Here is a 25,129-nt window from a genome sequence, read left to right as displayed (position 1 = left end):
GAGACCCAAAAATAAATGAGACAGGTTAGAGGAACCAGAAATATAGCCACATTTGAACAGTCAGTTGATATTTGACAAAGGAGCCAAAGACATACAGTGGAAGAAACACAACCTCTTCAACTACTGGTGTTGGGAAAACTAGCCACATGCAGAAAACTAAAAGTGGATCCTAGCCTATCACAATGCACTAACATCAACTCAAAATGAATTAAAGATCTTAATATCAAGCCTGAAACTCTGAAACTACTGCAGGACTGAGTATGAGAGACACTTGAACTTATAGGCATAGGCAGGAACTTCCAGAACAGATTTCCAGGGTCACTACAAATTTGAGAATGACTTGATGGTACTACCTTGAAATAAATAGTTTCTGCACAGATAAAAAATAGCAATCAAACTAGAAAGAAAGCCAAATAATTGGGGAAAATATTTACCAGCAATTAACTTGCCCATGTAATTGTAACCCCTCTGTACAGTTTTTTCACAATAAAAATAAAATAAAATAAATATTTGCCAGCAATATATTAGACAAGGGTCTAATAGCCATTATATATGATGAACTTAAGAATCTAACTCTTCATAAATCTAACAAACCAATCTTAAGATGGTCAAGTGAGCTAAACAGATAGTCCTCAGAAGAAGAGAAAAAAAAACAGCAAAGAAACACATGAGGAAATGTTCATAATCCCTGGTTTTAAAAGAAATGCAAATAAAAACAAATCTGAGATACCACCTTACTCCATTCAGAATGGCCCACATCCTAAATTTAGCCAATGACAAATGCTGGAAGGGATGCAAAGAAAGAGAAACATTACTGCATTGCTCGTGGTAATGTATATTAATACAACCACTTTGGAAAGCAGTCTAGAGGAACCTCAGAAAGCTAAATATCGACCTCTCCTATGAACTGGTCATACCACTCCTAGGCATCTACTATGAACAACAGGAACCAGCATACAAAGACACACACCTCATTGATTATTGCAGCACTGTTCACAATAGCCAAGATTTGGAAACAATCCAGATGAGCCACTACTGATAAGTGGATCCAAAAATTGTGGTACCTATATACAATGGAACACTATGCAGCCTTTAAAAAGGACAAAATGATGGCATTTGCAGGGAAATGAATGGAACTAGACCAAATTATTTGAGTGAGGTAAGCCAAGAACAACAAGACAAATGGCACAGGGTCTACCTGATATGTGGAGGCTAAAGCCAAAATGCAAGAAGGTATGACAAAGTAAACAGGTCTCGAGAAACAAAGGACAGCCACTCATTTTGTTGTATCACCATTAATGACCCCATGTTCTTGACCATGTAGACGGTTGAAATATGCACGCAATGGAGGGAAGCCAGGAGGAGGAACACAATAAGTGGAAAATGGAACAACATACAACAAAGTGGCCCATCAGCTGCACTGGACATAGAAGAAAAATAACTAAGCAACCCAAACACAGTGATGGGAAGGGAGGAATGAGTGGGAAAGAGGGAAAGAGGGAAAGAGGGAATAGCCTACACTAAGCAAAAGGAAAAAAATGTAAACATCATCTGAGGTGGGAAAAATAATTTGGATTGTCAAAGCTCATATAATTAACAAACTTTAGACCATGATAACAATAATTTGCCTTGTCAAGGTTAAAAAGTGTTTGTGACTTTACTAAGTATCACAATTCCACAATACTGTGAAATATGTGAAATATATGTAATCACCTATCTCGATTTTTTCAAAACGTGTGAGAAGGGAAGGGTTATGAGGGATGAGTGATAATGTTGTCAGACACCTTGTATTCATGTACTGTTTTGTAGGATGGGAACTTCTTTGTAAAACTATTTATAGATAATAATAATAAAAACTGTGTAAAAATAAATAAACATTAGGTTGACGATAAAATAAGTTCAAATATAAAGTAAGAAATTAAATCCAGTTGGAAGGAAAATTTCTTTGGGGAGAGTAATGTAGTGTATTCTATAGCAAGTCTCACTTCAGCATTAAATTCAAAAGCTAGACCTCAAATAAATGAAATAAACTAAGAAATTGAATTGAAAAAAGAAAAAAAAAAGAAACTCCACCCACTCTTCCTTGCCTGGACAGCTGGTGTGTGTAAAACTGCATCATACTCCTGAATTGGAACCGAAGTAGCAAGGACCTTACTTGGTCGTGCTAACTTCACTGTTGCCTATTATATTAGCACGAAAAACAGCATTAGATACATCAGTCTCTAGTGAAATAGGCAGTGGACCCATATAAAGAGAAGGCTACAAGATGGACTGTGCAGACACTTCGAGGGTCCCATAAGGATAAGACTTACTAAGTGTTAATTAGTAATAACTAGTGTGTTTTTATAATTTACTTGTTTACAATTAAATTTACATTTTAATCCTGTTCAGTGGGTGGAGATATGGGAATTTTAGGATTTGGTAAGAAGGAATCAAGTATTTGATTTGACATGAAAACCAGTAGGGGATGTATAAAGCAGCAAAGCCCTAATAATCAGCATGACCCACTAATCAATGTGGCCCCATGTCCTGGCCCACAGGAGTGCATGGGTCATGCCACAAACGGGGACAGGGCATGCTGCTGGAGGGGGTAGGATGTCATTCTCAAATGAGCTGTGAAGAAGTTACTGAGGAATGTGCAGTTCATGAAGTGATGGTTGAAAACTGTTAGGCAAGAGACCCACTGGGTCTGAGAGGGGTTCAACCTATATATAGGCTGCATGGTCAGCGCAATGGAATTGGAGAAAATCAAGTGAAGACCTTGAAGGAAGGAAGTGGTGAGATAGCAGGAGGGGAAAGACTTGGGAGGAGAGGAATTTGAGGGAGTGCAGGAGGAGAAGGATGCCAATTGGCCACCAGGCCAGAGAAGTGTAGGCCTGTGGATAGTGGAGAGGCCTAAAGAGAAGAAGGAAGTGATGGAAGGGAAAAAGGGAAAGGAAGAACATGTCTATAAAGAAGGAGGGAGTAAGAGAAAAGGAAAAAGCCTTACCTATTGAAGTGTGGAGTTTCGAGATGATAATTTGGGGGGTTGGTGGTTTGCACACTAATTAACTATGTGCAGGGTTGCCCATTGGAGGTCTGAGATTTGGTGTTTGGGGCTGGCTTGTCAATGTGTGTACAGCCCAGGACAAGGTAAATGCAGGCCCATTACTAGCATAAATAAAGTTATCCTCAATGTGCCTTATTAGATTGTCTTGTGTTTTGTGCAACATAAGTATACGAGTTTACAAGTTAATAGAGTCAAAGGCCATGAATTTTGTAAAATGTTATAAGGTCATAATAGGTTTGCAATACCCAATGGGACAATGATATCACAATGGCAATATGATGTCACAATATCAAGTCATAATAATATTTTGATGTCATAATTAGTTGGTGATGCCATAATGGTGGTGAGGTCAAAGTAGGTTTATGATGTCACAATGGATTGATGATGTCACAATGACATGCTAGACTTCAATTTTCCTTTAACAAATGTGAATATAAATCCAGAATGGGATTGTGAGATCTACAAAGTTATGCATTAGCCCAAACGTTATGAACTCCCAACAAGTATGTAATGTCACAATGGTTTACAATGTGCATGATAGCTGACAAAGTGATGACATAATTTTCATGATATCAGAGTGCATTTCTAATATCACGTCATACCTGAAATAAGTAAAAAACAGATTATCAGATCAAAAAGGGTTTATGTATCACAAGGGCATCATGTCAAATTTATGAGGAGAGGACTGGTTAATGATGTCACACTGGTGATTCTGCTTCGAAGGGTTTTTAATATAACAATGGTATAACTGATCTCAATCGTTAGACCACAATGAATACATAGGTAAACTACTGAATTTTTTTGTCACAAAGGCCATATGCTGTTTCAAAGATGCTAAGAGATCATAACTGATTAAAACGTCACAATGTGATGGTGATGTCACAATGGCAATGTGATGATGCAATAGGTTTGTGGTATCACTGGGGTCATGAGGTCACTCATGGAATAGTGATGTCATTATGAGTTTGTAATATTACAATCACATGTCTGATTTCAATTGCTACTAGTTTACAATGAGGAAAAGAGTTCAAGGAAGGAGATAGAAGTCCTAAAACCCATGAGTTTTCTAACATGAGATGTCATAATAGGTGTGTGAAAACAGAATGGTAGAGTAATATCACAATGTCAATATGATGTCACAATATCATGTCATAATAAAGTGTTAAGGGAATTCTGAGGAAGATGGTGGAGGAGAAGCTGGAAACTAAAAAGCTTTCTCATAGATAGCAGTTTTAGTGTTCCAGTGAACAGTCCTATGGTAGAGAATCACACCAAATGTGCCATCACAGTACAGAGAGTGTGTCCAGAAAGGGAAAATCCAGTCATGGAGACAGATCTGAGCACTTGCTAGTAGCCGTGGCTGCTGTGGCTGGAGCAGCAGCAGCAGCGGCCATAGCCATCATCCCTACAACAGAGAGATCCCAGGACAAAGGTGCCAGACACAGCGGACAGGGGATTCTACTCAACACCAGCAAGAACTGAGAAGGAGCAGATACCTTCATCCTTCAGGTTGCAGACCAGAGAGTGCCCAGGAACTAAGATACTGACAGGAGTAGAACCCTGAAATCCTCACTCCTTCTCAGGGAGCAGAGGTGGGAATGCCAGCCCTCTCCCCTTCCACCACTGGAAATCTCCATCTTTGATACTGACAAAGGCCTGGCTGAGCAGGTAGCTACAACTCAGCCCTTTGAAAAAAACAAAAGAGTCATTTTGCAAATCACAGGAACTAGAAGGGACCTGCCAGGCTCAGTTCCACCCAGGGGAAAGTCACCCCGCCCAGGCAGAGAGAGCTCTGCCCTCAGAGAAGTGGCTTTCTTCACCATGTAAACAGAGGCAGTGTCTGTCCCTCCCTACAGAAGCCTAGACAAACAATTGAAATTCAGTAAACATAAATCCTGAGAATGACTCAAAGCTGGACTCTGTGTCTCAGGAGCTAGCCCCTCAGGGAAAAGCTACTGTTTGTTGAAAGGCCTCAAATCTACACAGAACCTAGCCTCATCACAGCTTCTCCAAACTAGAGGAAATTGCCATTTCCCTCTTTTCGGATACTCAAAGCAGATCTCCCTCCCATTGAACTAGCCTGGGAGGAGGAACACAAAATTCTGCCTAACACAGAGCATTTTCTGCCCAAACAAACTGACTTAAGAAACCAATCAAGCTATAGGAAAACCAAACACCACAAACAGACCAGAGACTCGACGAAGAGACTTGTTATGGACACAGGGGAGATACAGGTTCTTCCCATTACCTGTCCCCCTAAAAAAACTCAAAAAACCAAAGACCTCTTTTATGATTTTTTAAAATTTTTATTTTTAAAGTGTTTTCTGTAAATATTTTTCTCATAATTTTTTTTTGGTGTATGTGTGTGTTTAATATCTTTTGACCTTTTGGTCCTTTTTATTGTTTTCATATTTTCTCTTTCTTTTTTGCATGACTTAATTGCTGTTCCGCTCATCCCCAGATATATGCCTGTTGTCAATTATTACAACTTATCCCCCATTTTGTACATAATTAATACAGAAATTTATTACTCAATTCACAACCTCTTAGGCTTAAATTCTTTACGAGCAGTCTTATCTCTTTATACCTACATAATTTTCTAGTAACCAATATAAAAAATTATTTTTTAATTTTTCATGTCTCCTTCTCTCCTCCCCTCTTCTCGTCCTATTCTTTTCTTCTCTCAATATCATTTCTTTAAACTTACATAAATTGTGTTTCACTTCTTAAACTTGAATTTTTGTTTTCCAATTTTTCTTTAAAATATCTCTCCTATAATTCTGCCCAATCCATTTCCCTCTCAGAGATTAGGACTTGGTTCAATTTACTCTCCTTTAATCTGTCCACATCCCTCTAGTCCTATTTTTCCACACATTTCTACCTAAAGCTAATAATTTCTGGTTTGCCAAATCCTTCTTTGCTGTTTGTAACCCATTAATCCATGGTTGTTTGATGTTGAATAGATTGTATCTGTTGAACTATATTGTATTTGAAGCCATTTTGATTGTGCAACTACAGGACTCTGGTTGATGCTTACCTTAAAATAATATTCTAGCACAAAATTGGTGTTACTTTCATACCAAATTGGCACAATAAGCTGGAAGAACACAAGAAAAATGGCAAGTCCAGGTGTCTGAACTCCCACTCATGATAATCAGTTGACAGAACAGTTAATGAATAATTCAGAGGAGAGTTATCAAAAGCTCTACAAACACTGCTGGTAAACATGGTGAATGAAATAATTGAAAACTTGCAATGGACTCAGTGTGAGTATGATAGAGAGCGAGAGGAGGCAAACAAAAATTAATACAGGAATCTTGTGAGCATTAGGGAGCTACTTAAAGATTAAAACAGGAATTGCATAAGCCGGTTGAGAACAGTTAAAGAGAAATACAAGGATAACATGAGAAAGCTGAAAACAGTCATAGAAAATTATAGGAATTGTGTGAATGTGAGGAAACTTATCAACGTGTAATACAGGAATTGGGAGAGTGGGATGAGATTAGACGAAGATCAATACAGGCATTCATGGAATCCATAAACAGACAGCTGAAACAATTCAGAGAGACCACAAAAGGGATGATGAATGGAGCCCAACAGAAGGAATGGGAGTCCAAGGAAACAATAACCAATCAACTAAGTGATTTGAGAATAAACACTGAACATCAAATTAAGCAAGTAAAGTTCAAACAATATCTAAAACAAATCTCCAACAAAGAATTTGAAGCCATCAAAGCAAACCAATTAGAAGGAAAAGAAATAAAAAACAAAGTAGAAAGACTTGACAGTAAGTTAGACCATGCAGAATATCGAATCTCGGGGATTGAAGACAGCCTGGATATTATAGAGAAAGAACATACAATTATCCAAGACAAATCCTAGAAATATGATCTATTCAACACTTGGAAGACACCATCAGAAGGCGAATGTGAGGATACTGGGTGTAGAGGAGCACCTAGAGACAGACGTTAATGGTCTAGGAAATTTATTTAACAGAATCCTAGCAGAGAACTTCCCAAACATGCAAAAATATTGGCCTATTCAGATACAAGAAGCTTTTAGAACCCCATGTAGACCAGACCAAAACAGAACATCCCACCGTCATATTGTAATCTGCACAGGATCAATTCAGACCAAGAAAAGGATCCTTAAAGCTGTCAAGGAGAACAGATCAGTCGCCTCTAAAAGGAAAACAATTAGAATAACCTCAGATTTCTCAGCAGAGATGAATAAAGCAAGAGCTTGGCATGATGTATGCATGCCCTAAGGATAGTAAGTATCAGCCAAGAATACCGTTCCCAGCTAAACCCTCCTTCATAACCGAAGGTCAAATAAAAAGAGTCCATTTCAAAGAAAAATTGAAACAATAAATCTCCACCAAACCAGCTGTACAAAAGATACTTAAAGGTGTCCTACTCATAGAAAATGAACAAGACCACAGTAAAGGGTGAGAAACTGCATTCAAGGGAATAAAATTAGAACTCAACACCAAAAGCCACAAATGAAGTCCTGTAACACATGGAGGTTGAACAACACACTGTTGAATCACAAATGGGTCATGGAAGAAATTAGAAAGGAAATACAAATGTTCATGATATTCAACAAAAATAAACACACAAATTACCAGCTCCTCTGGGACACAGCAAAGGCAGTACAGAGAGGCAAGTTTATAGCTGTGATTTCCTACATCAATAAATTAGAGAGATCTGAAACCAACAATTTAATCAGACATCTGAACCTCCTTAAAAAAGAGCAGCAAAGATAAACCCCAATCCAAGAAATGGAAAGAAATAATTAAAATTAAATCAGAATTAAATGAATTAGAATCCAAAAACACCATATAAAGAATCAACAAAACAAAGAATTGGTTCTTCAAAAAAATTTAACAAAATTGATAGACGCTTAGCAATTCTTACCAAAGAAGACAAGACATCCAAATAAGCTCAAAGATGAAAATGGAAACATCACCACAGAAACAACCAAGATTCAGAACACTGTAAGGGAATACTTCTCAAACCATTATGGTAATAAGTTTGAGAACCTGGCAGAAATGGACATTTTCCTAGCTAATATCGACTTGCAGAAACTCAACAAGGATGAGATAAATCAAGTAACATGACCATAAGAAGCATAGAAATAGAAAGAGCAGTAAGAAACCTCCCATCTACGAAAAGCCCAGGACCAGATGGATTTAAAAAGGAATATTACAAGGCCTTCAAACCAGAGCTCACACGAATACACCAAAAACTCTTCAATGAAATTGACAGAGAAAGTTCGCTACAGAAATCTTTCTATTAAGCCACCATAATCCTCATCCCAAAGCGAGGCAGGGACTCATCAAAGAAAGAGAACTATAAACCCATTTCTTTGATGAACATTGATGTAAAACACCTCAACAAAATTTTGGCCAATCGACATCAACATTTCATCCAAAAACTCACACACAATGATCAATCAGTATTTATTTCAGTGATGAAAAGCTGGTTCAATATATGCAAATCAATTAATGTAACTCATCACATCAACAAGAGCAAGGGTGAGAACCACATTGTTATCTCAATAGATGCAATGAAAGCATTTGACAACATCCAACACCCCTTTATAATGAAGGCTCTGGGAAAACTATGAATCCAGGGAACATTCCTCAATACAATAAAGGCTTTATATGACAAACCTACAGCCAGCATTATACTTAATGGTGAAAAACTAAAGCCATTTTCTCTTAGGAAGGAGACAAGGATGTCCACTCTGCCTGCTTCTCTTCAATCTAGTATTAGAATGACTATCTACATCAATAAGAAAAGATACAAATAAAAAAGAGATCCAAATAGGGAAAGATGAAGTAAAATTCTCCCTCTTTGAGATGACATGATCTTCTATTTAAAAAATCCCATGGATCCATTCAGAAATTACTCATGATGATTCAAAACTTTGGCAAATTAGCAGGGTATAAAATTAACTCTCAGAAATCAATGACTTTTTTGTATGCCAACAATGAGAAAAGCGTGGCTGAAATTAGGAAAGCAACTCCATTCATAATACTCCACAAAAATAAAATACCTAGGAGTTAACTTAATCAAAGAAGTGAAGGATCTTTATGATGAAAACTTTAAAAGGAAATCAAATCAGAACTTAGAAAGTGGTAAAAAAAAAAAAAAAAAAAAACTCCCATGCTCCTGGATTAGAAAGATCAACATCATGAAAATGGTAATACTTCCCAAGGCTATCTACAAATTCAATGTGATACCTATCAATATTCCAAACTCATTTTTCAAGGAAATAGAAGAGGCAATCCAAAATTTCATATGGAACAATAAAAGACCCCGAATAGCAAAAACAATCCTCAACAGAAACAACAGTGCTGAAGGAATATCAATACCAAATTTCAAACTGTACTACAAAACCATAGTAATCAAAACAGCTTGGTACTTGCACAAAAACAGATCTCAGGATCAATGGAATAGAATTGAACACCCAGAAAATGAACACACAGATCTATAGCCACCTAATCTTGAAGAAAGGAGCTAAAAAATAGAATGGAAGAAAGACAGCCTCTTTAGTAAATTGTGTTTGCAAAGTTGGTTAATCACTTGTAGAAAACTAAAGCTACATCCTTATATATCACCCTGCACCAGAATCAATTCCAAATGAATCAAAGACCTCAGAGTCAAAGCAGACACTCTAAAAACATTACAGTACAAAATAGGAGATACTCTAGATATCCTTGGAACAGGACTAAATTTTCTTAATAGATACCCATAAACACAACAAATCAAAGAAAGGTTGGACAAATGGGATTGCATGAAATTGCAGAGCTTCTGGAAGGCAAAGGACAAAGCTCTCAAGATCAATAGAAAGCCCATGGATTAGGAGAAGATCTTCACTAGCCATAAAAGGGACAAGGGTCTCATATCTATAATATACCTGGAACTCAAAAAATTAAATCCCCCAACTACAAATCCTCAAAGAAACCACTGCCCAATAAATAAGTGGGATAAGACTTACAGAGAATCTTCTCCGAAGAGGAAAGTAGGATCGCCAATAGACACATGAAGAAATGCTCAGCCCCCATAGCCATAAAAGAAATGCAAATCTAAACAACACTGATATACAACATCACTCTAGTTAGAATGGCTATAATCAAGAACTCTAATAATAACAGATCCTGAACGGGATGTTGGTGAGATTGTAAACTTGTTCAACCACTTTGGAAAGTAGTATGGAGGTTCCTCAAAAGACTCTACATAGAGCTCCTTGATGACCCAGCAATCCCACTTTTGACATTTACCCAAGTGATCACAAACAAGAACATACTAAAACTACCAGTAAAACTATGTTCATTGCAGCATTATTTACCATAGCTAAGATATGGAACCAACCCAGATGCCCCTCAGTAGATGAATGGATCAAGAAAATTTGGTATATATACACAATGAAATTCTATGCCTCCATCAGAAAGAATGACATTTCCCCATTTGTTAGGAAATGGAAAGACTTGGAAAAAATTAAGTGAAGTAAACCAGACCCAAAGAAATATAGGTCCCATGGTTTCCCTTATTTGCAATAACTAATTTATGTCTGAGACAAGCAGAAATGGTCACATATGTTGATGTTAGGCGAAATGAACCCCTTGGTAAGGACTCAAATTTTTTTTCTTTTCTTTTTTCTAGTGTATTTATAAGATGATTTCTCTGTTGCTTTGCATGTTCCTACTCCACGGTTTAACCCCTGTTTTCCGAATATTTGATGTTGATATGATTTTGAGAGGGGAAGGGAAAAACAAATAGGGATACAGGGTGACCCATTACAACAATGACATCTACGAGATATTCTGTCAAAAAGCAAACTTTATAACTTTGCCGTGGGGTGTGGAGGTGCAGAGGGGGAGATGGGAAGGGATGGGAAGGGGAAACAAAGGAGGAGGCAACAATGATTGATAAGAAATGTACTCATTACCTTATTCATGTAATTGTAAACCGTCTGTGTGCATTTTTACAATAAAAATCATGAAATTATAAAGTAAAAATCCATGTCACTTTTTTTTGTCGGTCATGGGTCTTGAACTCTGAGCCTTGGCACTGTCCCTCAGCTCTTCAGTTCAAGGATACCACTATACCACTTGAGCCACAGTACCATTTCTAGTTTTCAAGAGTTATGTTGGAGATAAGAGTCTCATAGACTTTTCTACCCAGGCTGGCTTTGAACCACTATCCTTAGATCTCAGACTTTGGTGTAGCTAGGATTACAGGATGAGTGAACAAAGCGCAGATCCAAGACAATTTTAAAAAAGCAAGCTTATTGAAACTTCTGGCTTTTTCCAAGAAACAATCTTACTTTGTCAGCATTAGTTTATAACTATGAGTAACTTTTAGATGTAACTGTGAGTTTTTCGATAGAATCAAATATAAGTTTTATTATTACTAAGTATCTCACAAAAATCCACTGCAATTGATTTCCCTCAAAGTCAATTATTACATACTATATTACTCACTATTATTGTTAGAGTCTATATTACATATAGTGTGAAGTGAACCATTTCATATAAATTAGTAGATGCTATTTTAGCATTATAAATTCACATCTGTGATTTTAAACGAAGGAAAAAATTTTTTCAAGTTTAAAAGAAATATGAATGTGTAGTGTGTCCCAACTGAACCTAAAATTCTGAGTTCATACAGACATAATTATTTTCTTTCCACTAAAGACTTTGAAGTAACACTATTAGAAATAGTGAGGCAAGAGGAGGAAGAATTAAAATCATGTCAAACAATGTCTCCGTTATTTTGCTAACCCCACCTATTTGATGACCTGCCAATTCCCAGTTGTCACAAAGCTTCAAGTGTCTCTCTTAGAATTCTATTTGGAAAAGTTCTCAATCACTGATTCTTTTTATACTTTCCGTTATATGAAACAAAATATAGACACAAAACAATTTATATATAATGCACACATATGTTGAAGTCACTACAACTGAAAAAACAACCAACAAAGTAGAACTCCCCCCGGAACAAAAACATGTTTGTCCATTTTTTTTTGAAAGCACAAATAACTCAAATACATATTAACTTGGAGTAGAGTCATAAAGATAACTGTGTCTCAAAAATACGGTTGTGTTAATTCGTAATTAAATTCGTCTAGATGAACCTAATATAGCAAATCCCTTGAATGGATAAAATTGTTTAAAACAAATGTGACTGTATAAGAATTGAGATCGGCACAAAATTAAAAGAATAAAATAACAAAATCATGACATATTTTAAAAATTCAGAAATGCAATGAATAAGTCCAATAATATCCATATTGAAAACTGATTCCTACTGATTTAACAAGAAAAAATATGCAACTATACAATCTGAGCAGTGTACATGAGTCTACATAATTTTAAACTACTCCAAATTACACTTTGTAGAAGACTGAATGTGGGTTATCTAAAGGAAAACTTCAATACCTGATATAAATGAAATAAAAATCTCATGAAAAGAGAGAAGAAGTTACTGGAAAATACTAGTTTAATAAATGGTGGTCAAAATCTTTCTAGTACTGAAAAAATTGCACACCTATTTAGTTAGATCCAGAAAAAGACCCAAGTTACTCGAGCTGATTTGAAACTTTGGCAAAGTTGCAGGATACATCTGTAACATTTCTATGGATGTTGACTCTGGCAAGGAATTCATTTCCTCTTTGACCTGACAAATAAATATATGAAAAAACATAACTTCTACAACTAAATATCAAGACCTAACTAAACATATAACCAGAAAAGTCATCATGTAAGCCGTATTGCAACTGGGGTAAAATTGAGATACCACTTCACCCCAATTAGAATGGCTATAATCAAGAACTCTAGTAACAACAGATACTGGACGGGATGTGGACACAAGGGAAACTTACTACATTGTTGGTGGGAGTATAAACTTGTTCAACCACTTTGGAAAGCAGTATGGAGGGTCCTCAAAAGACTACACATAGAGCTCCCCTATAACCCAGCAATTCCACTTTTGGGCATTTACACAAATGTTCACACACAAGACCACACTAAAGCTACAGGCACGACTATGTTCATTGCACTCTTATTTACCATAGCTAGGATATGGAACCAACCCAGATGTCCCTCAGTAGATGAATGGATCAAGGAAATGTGGTATATATACACAATGGAATTTTATGCCTACATCAGAAAGAATGACATTGCCCCATTTGTTAGGAAATGGAAAAACTTGGAAAAAATGATAGCAAGTGAAGTAAGTCAGGCCCAAAGAAACATATGTCCTATAGTTTCCCTTATTTGTGATAACTAGTATATGTCTGAGTCAAGCAGAAAAGGTCAGAAAAGTTGATGTTAGGGAAATGAACCCTAAGATATATATTCAAATGTTTTTTTTTCTTTCATGAGATTGTTTTTTAACACATTTATAAGATTATTTCTCTGTTGCTTTTTATGTCCCTCCTCACTGTATAACCCCTGCTTTCACAGTATTTGATGTCTGTATAATTTGTGGAGGGGAAGGGAAAAAACAAATCGTTTAAATAGGGATACAGGTGGACCCATTTCAACAATAAGATGTAAAAGTCGTTATGTCGAAAATGAACTTTACAAATTTGGTGGGGGGAGGATGATGGGGGTGCGGGAGGAAGATGGGAAGGGATGGGAAGGGGAAACAAAGGAGGAGGCTACAATGTTTGATAAGAAATGCACTCATTATTTGCTCATGTAATTGTAACCCCTCTGTATAGTACTTTTCACAATAAAAAAGATAAATCAGTCATACTGATTCTGTATTTATTGTAAATGTTGATTTTTTCATTAATTATTTACTTTAGTTTGCTATTTTTAAAACATTGTGTTAAATGATGTATAACTTGGTAACTAATTTTGGATGCCTCCTTAAATTTTGTTCTGAGTGTAATGTCTCACTTCCGTTCCTAACCCGTGAAATGATGTTGATTACAAAATAATTCTAATAGCCACTGTTTATAATACACAAAATCTCATAAGCATGACACCAAAAGCATTGGTTAACATTTGGATATCAGGGTCTCATGACTGATGAGGCCTATCTGCATGAGTATCATTGTACCTAGATACCTCAGCCTAAATTCAGCCACTGTTTAAAAATGTTTATATCTTTGTCACCCATCAGAGATTAAGTCTGAATATAAAGCCTAAGGAAAATGATAAAGTAAGAATTTAGCTTTTCTGGATATAAAATAACAATATGCATCATAGAGCAACTCACTGGTTTAAATCAACCTATTTCTCCAAAACATTCTAAATATTTCCTTAAAATGTGTATTATTCTCTTGAAAGGAATGGGGAATGTGAGAAGAGGACTAACCAAGCATTGCCTTCAAATATACGTAATTTGGATGTACCTCTACAATTCGCTTTAAGCATTACTGATAAAAAATGTTTAAATAATTGATTTTCTGGTCAGATATAATATATCCTAGTTTCATACACTAAACTACATTCAGAAAATGGTATATACCGATTAACTAAAGAAAGTCCTGGAAGAAAAAATGGCATCTCTATACTATGTGATGCCCAATTCTTAGGTATTTCATCCTGCCTCCATTTAATGAATTTGATTGTTTAAATCCTTCATAATTTAGTAATTAAAATCGATCACTGTCCTATAATATAATTGTGTATGATTTTATCCTAGAATGATTCAAGGAGTGCCCATTCAATCAGGACAAACATCACATTCCATTGGTATTCATATGGATAGGAATGAGTTTCTTAGCCTCTCCTGCCATTTAAAGGTGGCAGGATCAGGATTCGAACTGTGGGCTCCAGCTCCCACCACTTAAACCTGAGAATAGGGAACTCACCTGTCTGTCCAAGAACATTAGCAAGAGCAGTGATAAGGCAGGCACAAGTGTCTCTCAGCATTCCTCCTTGATACTTATAAGGCTGTAATAGGAGGATCATGGTCAATGTCACCCTAGGCAGAAATGTCCTTGAGCCCATTTTCCTACCTCAGTGCCAACAAACCAGAAGTTGGGGCGTATGGCTCCAGTTGTAGGAGGCTAGCCTTAAGCAAAAGCAGCTCATCGACTGTGCCCAGATCCTTAGTTCAAGATCTGGAACTGGCAAGAAACAGATATATAGAACAATCTGTGCAGCGATCCAGGTAAAGCAGGTGACCCTCAGCAGCCTTTATTTACATTTTATGCTGAGGCCAATGCAGGAACAAGCACAAACCAGGCAGGGAAAGAGAAGATGAGGTTTCTTAGAAGTAATCAATATTCAGAAAATTAAACTTTGGAACATAAAATGGTAGCATAAAAACTACCATTAAAAAAAGATGAAGGGGATGGGAATGTGGATTACTGAGAGTCATTTCCTTCCATGCAAGAAGACCTGGGTTCGATTCCTCAGTAGCACATACACAGAAAAAGCCAGAATTAGTTCTGTGGCTCAAGTAGTAGAGAGCTACAGACAGTGCCAAGGCCTTGTGTTCAACCCAAGAACTGGCAAAGAGATAGCTAGGTATATAGGTACGTAGGTAGGTATGTAGATACATAGATACATAGATAGATACATAGAAAGATGAGAGATGAATCTGGTTTTGGATGTCAGGAGGAAAGAAGGGCTTTCATAACTGTTTTCTACCTTCAAATACAATGTTACCCTGGAGTTCTTACTGCTAACAAGGCTAGGGCTCAGATCCTGAGAACTTCATTTGAACCCAGGATGGGTCAATAATGTTTCTTTCCTGCTTCTATACCTGGAGAACTCTAAGAACATTTAGAGTGCAAGTACTTATCACCAACGGAAACACAGGAAACTCTTGAACTTCTGACATTTCAGCAGTGGAAGCCTGAGTGTCATAGACATTCCTGCCCTGGCTGGCTTCACCCTGTGATCCTGAGACTTCAGCTAAGATGACAGGTGTGAGGTACTGGTGCTCTGCTAGGTTCAGAACTGTGATGACATTGACAATACAAGTCAAGGCTCATCATAAAGGGTTTGGGGAGCATATTAAGCCTTTCAACAATGGACCTTTCAGAACCCTGTAGGACACAATGTTGTAATTCTAGAGTCTGAGAGACTGGGCATATGGATGTGCTACACTTGAACCTGGAGCTCTGACTCCAATTCTGGTGTACATCAGCGTTCATTTCCAGAGAATGTTCTCCTAATCAGCAAATAGGAAATGTAATTTGATTGACCCTCACTTTTTTCCAGTTGTCTGTCTAGAACTCAAACCTGGGAACTGTCCCTGAGCCCTACAGTTCAAGGTGAACACTCTACCATTTGAGTCATAGTGCCACATGTGGTCTTTTTGTGGTTCATTGAAGATAAGAGTCTAACAGGCTTTCCTTGCATAGGCTGTATTTGAACTGTGGTCTTCAGATCTCAGTCTCCTGAGAAGCTAGGTATACAGTTGTGAGCTACCGGCATCTGGCCTATTGTTTCTACTCTCCTGGGGCTTGATCTTAGGGTATGGGTACTGTCTCTGAGCTTCTTTTTCTCAAGGCTAGCGCTCTACCACTTGAACCACTCCACAGCTTCTAGGTTTTCTGAGTATGTGGCACTGAGGATTCAAACCCTGGCATTCATGCATGCTGAGCAAGCTCTATACCACTAAGAGACATTCTCAGCCCCACCCTTAAAATTTTATCCCACAACTTGCCTATCCTCAAGAAAAGGCTTCTGAGTGTAAATCATCTAAAGAAATCCCTTAGGAAGTTGTCAAAAGATAACTAAGACAAAGCTCACACTTGGGAGAGACTCTAAAGGTGATGACTGTGACTTATGCCTCCATTTAATTATGTATCATGTTTCAACACTTAATAAAGTATTAATGAAAAACAAGTCAATGACCTAATTTATTTTGTATAATTTTCTAATAGATGTGAAAAACATAATAAATATTATGTGTATAATAATACTAAATACAATAAACTATAAAATGTATAAAATAAAATAAATACAAAATCAATTAAAATCATAATATGTAATAAACATACACATGTAAATATATAATATATTACACATATATAGAAATATTTTTTCTATTACAGGTCCTTCATTCAGAACTCTAGCCTGAATTTCTTTTTCTCCAGGACAGTGAGTTTTTCGTTCACCCATGGTGCAAAAGAGTTACCTGGAATGTGAGATCAAATCCCAGCAATGATGGAAATACTGCCCCCAGTTCCAAGACAGTGACTAAATTTTTAAAAATCAAGTAGTTATGCTTATTCAGTTCCATACTGAACATTAAGAAAAAGCAGTGTAGAATTTTGTGTATCTATTCAGACATTTTTCCCTTACCCCCAAAAGGCTTCTCTGAGCATGACTTTTTTCATTTTTTTATTGTAAAAATATTATACAGATGGGTTACAGTTAAATGAGCAAGGCACATTTCCTATTGAACATTGTTGCCTCTTCCTTTGTTTTCCCCAAAACATCCCTTCCCTCCCATCTCCACATCTACTCCTCCTGCCGATCTCAGTGACTTATTTTTTTTATTTTTGGCTTTGCACAGGGTTTGATCTCAAGTAGTGGCAACTCTGAACTTTTCTTCACATTGCAACACATTTACCAAGACCCTGAGTTCAAATTCCAGGCTAGGAAAGAAAACTGGCACAAATTCCAAACCAGGGAGCTTTATTTTTTTATTTAGTTAAATGATTAATTAATTTTTTAATTTAATCTTTATTTTGCCAACACAGGGGTTGAACTCAGGTCGTGCAACTCTGCCTCAGCTTCGATTGCCCTAGGCTGGAGTACAATCTCTGGACCTATAGCCGATCTTGGGATCCTAGGCCCAGAGGGCTTGCACGAAGAAAAATAAAGTAGGATACCACAAAAAGTGGTGAGCTGCAGAGGGCTGGGGTTTACATTTTTTATCTTTACACGGTGACCATCCTGGTTCTGAATGACACAGCTGCAATTGGACCTGACCAGCCATTGCTGAAGGCTGGTGGGCTATCAGGGAAACCATAGGCCTACCTGTCAACCATAGGCCCTGGGTTCAAATCCTGATCCTGACACCTACCAATGGCAGGAGATCACAAGAGACTAATTCCTGTGCATAGGAATACCTATTGAAAGAGTACTTCATGCTTCAGTGTAGTCTAAAATTGGATGCAATAATCCTATCATACGGATTGATCTTAATAGTTTATTGAACATGAAAAGAATAATATTCCTTCAGTGGCGGTATAATAAATGCCTAAAAGTTGTTAGGAATATAGTAGGTTTCATTCAATCATAGACAAACAGATCTGGAGCTCCTTTCCAATATGTATTTATTTGCATACCACCATCTGCCTATCCATGTATCACTGTTTTGGCCAAAACTGGGACTGGATCTCAGCACTTGGGAACCACCTGACAGCTTCATTGGCTAGAGGCTGCTGTGCTCACACACATCCATTCATGAATTGGGACTGCTAGGCCCTGACTTCAGATCCAAGCACTGCCAAAAATATAATCTTGCAGTAAGAAGCCGAGTATGACACATGTTTTCCTTTTCTGGGAGAGTCCTGAGTGTCAGGCATGATGGATATCATATCTACAAATCTGGATGTTGTGATAGGATGTAAACAATGTAATAAATGGTAGCGGTGTCATCAGAGTCAATAAAATAATTGCTAAATAAATGAATAAAACCAGAAATAAAATGAATAACTACACCAAACACAATACGTACTGAATATCTGTATGGAAGTATAAATCCTGTGTTTAAAATGGATATGAAGAGTCTGTTTTCCCAGCCTGAAGCTTGAATTCAGACCTAGGGAACAGGCCTGACTTTCTTGTCTTCAAGCATGGTCAGATTCCCTTCTCTCACAGTGCTGCATATTTACCTAGACCTTGAGTTCAAATACCAGGCCTGGCAGAAAAAATGGCACGAATTGCAAACCAGGGGGCTAATTTTTTAATGGCGGGTTATTGTGGAAGCATTGTCCTGCATGACAACATAGGTTGTGAGCCTTGGAGAAGCAAAAGTTGAGGAGGTGACACCTCTAGAAATTGAGAATCGCAGAGGATGGAGACATGCCCCAGACCTAGAGGAATGTGGCTCTGCGAGCACTCAGAGGCTGAAATCCACAGGGGGAAACTCCTGCTGCAGGAGTGGTGACCCCTTTGCAGGGATCACCACACAGCAGCTCAGTGGCAGACAGAGCTGGAACCACAGGCCTCCTGCCCCATGAGCTGACACCAGAGCAGGCGTGGGGATGGGAAATGGGACAGGGGCATCTGAGAACAAAATCTGCTTCATCCATGACCTGTATGATGACGTGGACTTCCATAGTCTAGCAGATGAGCACCACCATCGATGCAGCCAGCTGTTGGCACACATCTGCACTGTCTTGGAGTCCCTCATGGCGTGTAAAGAGCAGATGTTCATCCTGGATGAACTGTGTCTGGAGAAAGCCAAGCGTGTGTGCTGGCTCTCCCAGGAGAAGATGGAGAAAAAAGAGCTGGGAGAGCTGCTGTGCCTTCTTGCAGGGGAAGGAGCAGATAGAAGGCTCCAGATGCTGGCACAGGATGAGCCCCCATAACTGCAGCTGCTTCAGATGCCTTAGGCTCTGGGGTGGGCAAAATGAGGGAGGAGCAGAAAGGTTTTGAAGAATTGCAACTTCAAGACAGCTTGGAAACTGCCAGAGGAGTGGTCTGGGTTCCCGACCCTATAGATGACTCCCCTTTGGAGCACATCCTGCAGCAGATGCCCCACATCCAGAGCCACCTACAGCTGGTAGGATTGGTCAAGGAGCGCTCCCTTTCTTTCTTCTGTAGACTGATGTGGATGATGACTCTCTATGTGACATACTGATTCTCAAAAGCCACGTCAGCCACCAGAAATAAGTGGCCAGGTAGCCTTCTCTCAGGCCTCCATCTGCCATGTGATGGGAAGGGTAAACTGAAGGTCAGTTAGGGCAGAAGCTGCCGGGAAGCGGCCCGAATTCAAGGGATATCTAATAGCCCATTGGTGGCCAGGGAAGAGACCTATGTTATGCTTATCTCAAACAATAAATTGTTTTCAAAGGAAAGAAAAACCTCCAACAAAGATTTGTTCTTCAAGGCCTCTGGCTTGAACTCAGGGCCTGGCCCCTGTCCCTGAGCTCTTTTTGGTTAAGGCTGGCATTCTACCAGTTGAGTGTTTTCTGATAGTTCATCGAAGATAAGAGTCTCACACACTTTCCTACCCAAGCTGGCTTGGCACCATGATCCTCCAGATCGCAGCTTCCTGAGTATCTAGGATGACAGGTATGAGCCCCCAGTGCCCAGCTTGTGATGACTTTTGAAGGCATTTTGTCAAGTCTGTAAAATGAGTCGCAAAGGGCCTGGATAGACCATGACCCAATCAAGGAGCTGGGATGGGGGAAGGCTCACCTTCTAGCCATTCTGTTCTCCAAAATTAAAGATGCCAGTTGGTGTTGTATGCATCAAATACCTAGGCCAACAGCTATCAGGCTTAGTGGGGAATAGGTAGAGAATACCCAAAGATTGCAGTGTAGAAATCTCTGATTTTGCATGCATGTGGTGTGTGTGTGTGTGTGTGTGTGTGTGTGTGTGTGAACTCAGGGCCTAGGCTCTATCCCTGAGTTTTCTTGGTCAAGCCTAGTACTCTGCCACTTGAGCCACAGTCCCACTTGTTTTATGATGGTTAATTGTAGGTAGGAGTCTCATGCACTTTACTGTCCAAGGTGGCTTGGATCAAGAGTAAACACAACTCACAGGTACAATCCCCATGGTGGGCAACTCCTGACCCTGCTGGCCAGACGTGGAACATGAGAGGCCATGCCATTTTCCTCTAGATTTCAATTGGGGGAAGTGACCAGGGCCAAGCTGACTTTTGCTCACCATGGGTGCTGATGCCAGAGCAGGTCTGTTCCACCCTAGGCCAAGAGAGTGCCAGGAGTCCCGGATCCCAGGGGCACAAGGAAGGGAGAAGTCAGCTCCAGGCCGAGCTAAGAGTCTTTGCCCACAGACACCCCAACTTGGCCTTCCTGATCACCATAAGATCTGACAAAGAACAACCCCCAAAAAACAAAATTGGAGCTATGGGTCAAAGTGCTAGAGCTCTAGCATTGAACCAAAGAGATCAGGGACAGAGCCTCCAAGCTTTGAGTTCAAGACCCTCAGCTGACCCTGCCCCATAAAACACAGGTTGGCTAAAGTAAACTTGTAGGATTTGTGAAGTGTTTCTGAAGAATGGTGATACTAAAGAAAGCACCCTAATTCTAATGACAGCTGAAATTGTGACATACAGCTATGTGCTGAGTCCTTCACAGGGTGCTGTTTGCTGGGGCCTTCCCACATGGAGTTTTGTGCTGAGTCCTCAAAAAGGTGGTTTTCTGAGTCATCCCAAAGGGTGCTATGTGCTGAGTCCCTGAGAAGAGTGGGCCATGCTGGGTTTTTAAAAGGGTGCTGTGTGATGAGTCCCTTACACAACGTACTCTATGCTGAGTCCTTCAAAAGTTGCAGTGTGCTAATTCACCCCAAAGGGTCCTGGTATGTGCTGAGCCTTTGAGAAGTGAGGGAGGAGGTGAATTTTTCAAGTGCTTTGTGCCAAGACCTTAAAATAGGGTGCTCTGTACTGTCCTGCAAATGGTGCGATGGGCTGAATCCCTTGACAGTGTGGTATGTACTGAGTCCTTCCACACTGTGGTATGTGCTGAGTCTTTCAAAATTGTGCTATCTGCTTAGTTTTTGAAGGGTGCTATGCACTGAGTGCTTTACACAGAGTGCAATGTACTCAGTCTTTCAAAGGGGGCTGTGTGTGTCTTAACACAGGATGCTATGTATTGAGTCCCTGGGAAACAGTGCTGTGCGCTTGAGTTTTTCAAAGCATGCCATGTGCTGAGTCCTTTACACTGTGGGCTATGGACTCCCTCTTTCAAAGGATGCTGTGTGCTGAGTGCTCTACACAGTGTACTATATACTGAGTCATTCAAAGGGAGCTGTGTACTGAGTCCTTTACATAGGGTGCTTTGGGCTGTTTTTTGAAGTGTGCTGTGTGCTGAGTCATCTCAAAGGGTGCTATGTTCTGAGTCCTTGAGAGGCAGTTATCCCCAACAAGCACACACACACAAACACACACATACACACACACACACACATACACACACATGCACACAAGGGTCACTGTACACCTGCTTGGTGTGTAGAGTGGAGGGGGAAGGAGGAGAGTCTCCTCCCGTGGTGGGGCTGAGGGGAGATTCGATCACCTGGGCAGGTACTGGAGTTAGGGGGGAGTGATGAGCTGAAGTGAGGCTACAATTGCGTGGCCTGGAAGCCTTAGGGCCCAGTCAGGGCTGGGCTTGCAGCAGGGGTGGGGGCGGGGGCAAAGGGGAAGGGAGCATGGCAAGGGGAGGAGGGGTAGGACCCAGGGCACACTGTGTTCGCAGCAGGGGGCGGGTGCACTCCGTGGGGACAAGGCAGCCCAGGAGAGGAGTGAGGGCAGAGAGAGAGAGAGAGCAGATCGAAGAGTGAGCACACACACAAAGGCAAGCAGCTTTATAGGCTGGCAACCTCCCAAATCTTAGCGCATCTCCTGTCGGGGAGCACAGAGCATGTGGAGCTTATGCAGCAGGACATTGCCACAGGCAGCTACTCAGAGGTGTGGTGGCCATGGCAGGCCTGAGTCTGAGGTCCCTGCACAGGGAGTATGGCAGTGGAGGTGGCTGAGGTGGGGGCAGTGTTGGCTGATGAGGAGGAGCAGAGGCCATGTGCAGTCCCTACATGCCCCGCAGACGTGAGCCTGCCCACTTCCTGCAGCATCGCGTTTCAAACATGGTGTTTTTGGCTCAGACCCATGGTGCCTCTTTGAAGTCGCCTAGCAGAGATGGCACGCCCCTGGTTTGCTTGCAGCCCCTAGCAGGTCTCGGATCCCAGTCCTCATACTCTGGGCCTGCATGCCTCTGGAGCCTCTGCCTACAGCTTCTCCCAGTAGCACACATGAGTGGCTGCCCCATGGGCCTGCACCCTGGGAACCCTCCTGCCAAAAGACCCTCTCCTGCTGACATTGACCCGCCCTTCCTGCCTCCCCTCTCCTGTCCTGCTATTGTGTGCCCCATGCCCCACAGCCAGTCATGTCCCTGCCACAAATGTACCCCAGGGTTGGAGAGTGGGAGTGGGTGTTGACCCCGGGATCCCACCACCACACTAGTAAATGGTGTACCAGGAAATGGAGTGATGCAGGAATGGGTGAGGAGGGGCCGCCACAGAGCTCGTGGCCTGGAACAGTGGGAGCCACACAGCTGTGCATCTGCACCCTTCCTCTCCCTGTTGGGAACCTGGTGGCTTTAGTCAGAGGTGGGAAGCAGCACCTCCACACCTGCCTTCTTGGGTCTTTTGCTTTTTGCTGGGGGTGGTGGGTGTTGGATGCAAAAGATAGGCCCTCCTTGCTGTGTGAGCCCTTATGTTCTGTGCTCGGTCACCCTTTCAACTGAGGAGGGTCCCAGAAAAGCCCAATAGTTATGTGAGGGCACTTGGAATCAGATAGAAGGTGAATATCTGGGAAGAACACACCCCCTCTGACACGCATATACCTGACCTGTCCCCCCACATCAGCTGTCAACTGTTCTCACAGGGTGATCACATTTCCTAGCTCTCCCAGTATCTGCTGGCTCACATTCCATCTGCTCTCCTAGTCCTTCACAAGAATCCCCGAAGTCACCCAGAAGCATCTAGACTGGAAATAGGGAGTCTGTCCATGTATGTAGCCTTTAGGACCCCACGCATTTTGCAACACTGCCCCCACCCCAGGTCAGACACCCCTCTGGGATACTGTGACACCCCTGCTTGTTTTTAATCCTGGCTCTGAGGATCCACCTATCTCAGGACACCTTCATAGAGAATCCTGGCCTGGGATTTTGGTGAATGGTGAGGAAATGCTGGTAGTTCCCAAGGGAAAGTGCCTGGCCCTTGAGAAAGGGAGAGGCAGAGTGGTTCTGCGTTATTAGAGCGGTCCTCCTTTGGGTGGGAGCCACTAGTTTGACAAGGGAATCCCTGTGCTCCAGCTTGTACCTTGTCCCAGAGGAGGAACCAACAAACTCAGGAGAGACACTGCTGGGTCTATTTGTGTGTGTGTCTGTGTCTGTGTGTGTGTGTGTGTGTGTGTGTGTGTGTGTGTATGCATGAGAGAGAAAGAGAGGGATGGAGGGAGAGAGAGAGACAGAGAGAGAGAGGGATAGAGAGAGGAAGAGAGACAGAGAGGGAGAGAGAGAAGGAGAGAGAGATCATCGTTCTCCTTACACTTGCCTGTCTGTGCTCAGGTGAGTGATCAGTTGGAAATTGCAGGTGCTGCATGGAGGAGTCTTCTGTCACAGGTCTGGATTTATGTGTGTGTGTGTGTGTGTGTGTGTGTGTTCGGAGAACAGGGAGAACAATGAAAACATATTTAAGTCATTGTGTCTAAAAAGAGCAAAAGCATTTTATATGTATGCGTGTGTGTGTGTGTGTGTGTGTGTGTGTGTGTGTGTGTGTGTATGCTTCTTTTTTCATCAATGCCAAGTATGAGTCCAGCCATAATTTTTGTTTTCTCCTTGAACGTTTCTTGGCTCCTTTTTGGAGAAATTTTCAGTAGACGTTCCTTTCCACCTACCTCTTCCCTATTTCCTCTAGCCCACAGTAGCTGCTGGGCCTGTGTGGGTCTCCCCTAGGAGGCCTGTGTGAATTGCAGACCAGAGTGGACACCTGTCCTTCTGTCTTCAGCCAGAAGGATGATGAGGCAAGTGTGAATGCAGCCGTATTCTTCTAGCCAGACAGTCTGCTCTCATGTGTATACTTGGAGCTAATTCAAGGGTTGGGAATGTGCCTGCCAAATATAATTAAGGAATTAAATGCGGGGGGGTGAGGGAGGAGGGCAGGGGCTGTGAGGCTAGGAGGGTTTGGAGAGTGGTGAACGGTGTGACATGGCACATGGTTCACCACGACCAAGGATGAGAAGGCAAACTTACCCAGAGCATTGACTGTGTCTGTGGGAATCTGGGCAGGGTGCTCTGGACCCCCACTGGTGACATGGATTCCCTCGCGCGGCATTGTACCAGTGGTCAATCATCTCTGGGGTCCAGAAAACTCCAATCTGTGTCCCGCCTAGGCAGTTTCCAGCT

At 40.7% G+C, this 25,129-nt stretch overlaps 1 pseudogene; it reads right to left on the bottom strand.

The window, feature by feature from the left end:
• The window catches only part of LOC122125921, a 155,584-nt pseudogene extending 130,526 nt beyond the window's left edge, over positions 1 to 25,058 (bottom strand).
• Positions 25,059 to 25,129: the final 71 nt, after the last annotated feature.

This window comes from Dipodomys spectabilis, unplaced genomic scaffold (assembly GCF_019054845.1).
Source record: "Dipodomys spectabilis isolate Male_0828 unplaced genomic scaffold, ASM1905484v1 ptg000267l, whole genome shotgun sequence".
In the NCBI taxonomy this organism is placed as follows: domain Eukaryota; kingdom Metazoa; phylum Chordata; class Mammalia; order Rodentia; family Heteromyidae; genus Dipodomys; species Dipodomys spectabilis.
Note: the sequence above shows the minus strand (reverse complement) of the source record. Positions and strands in the feature narration are given on the sequence as shown.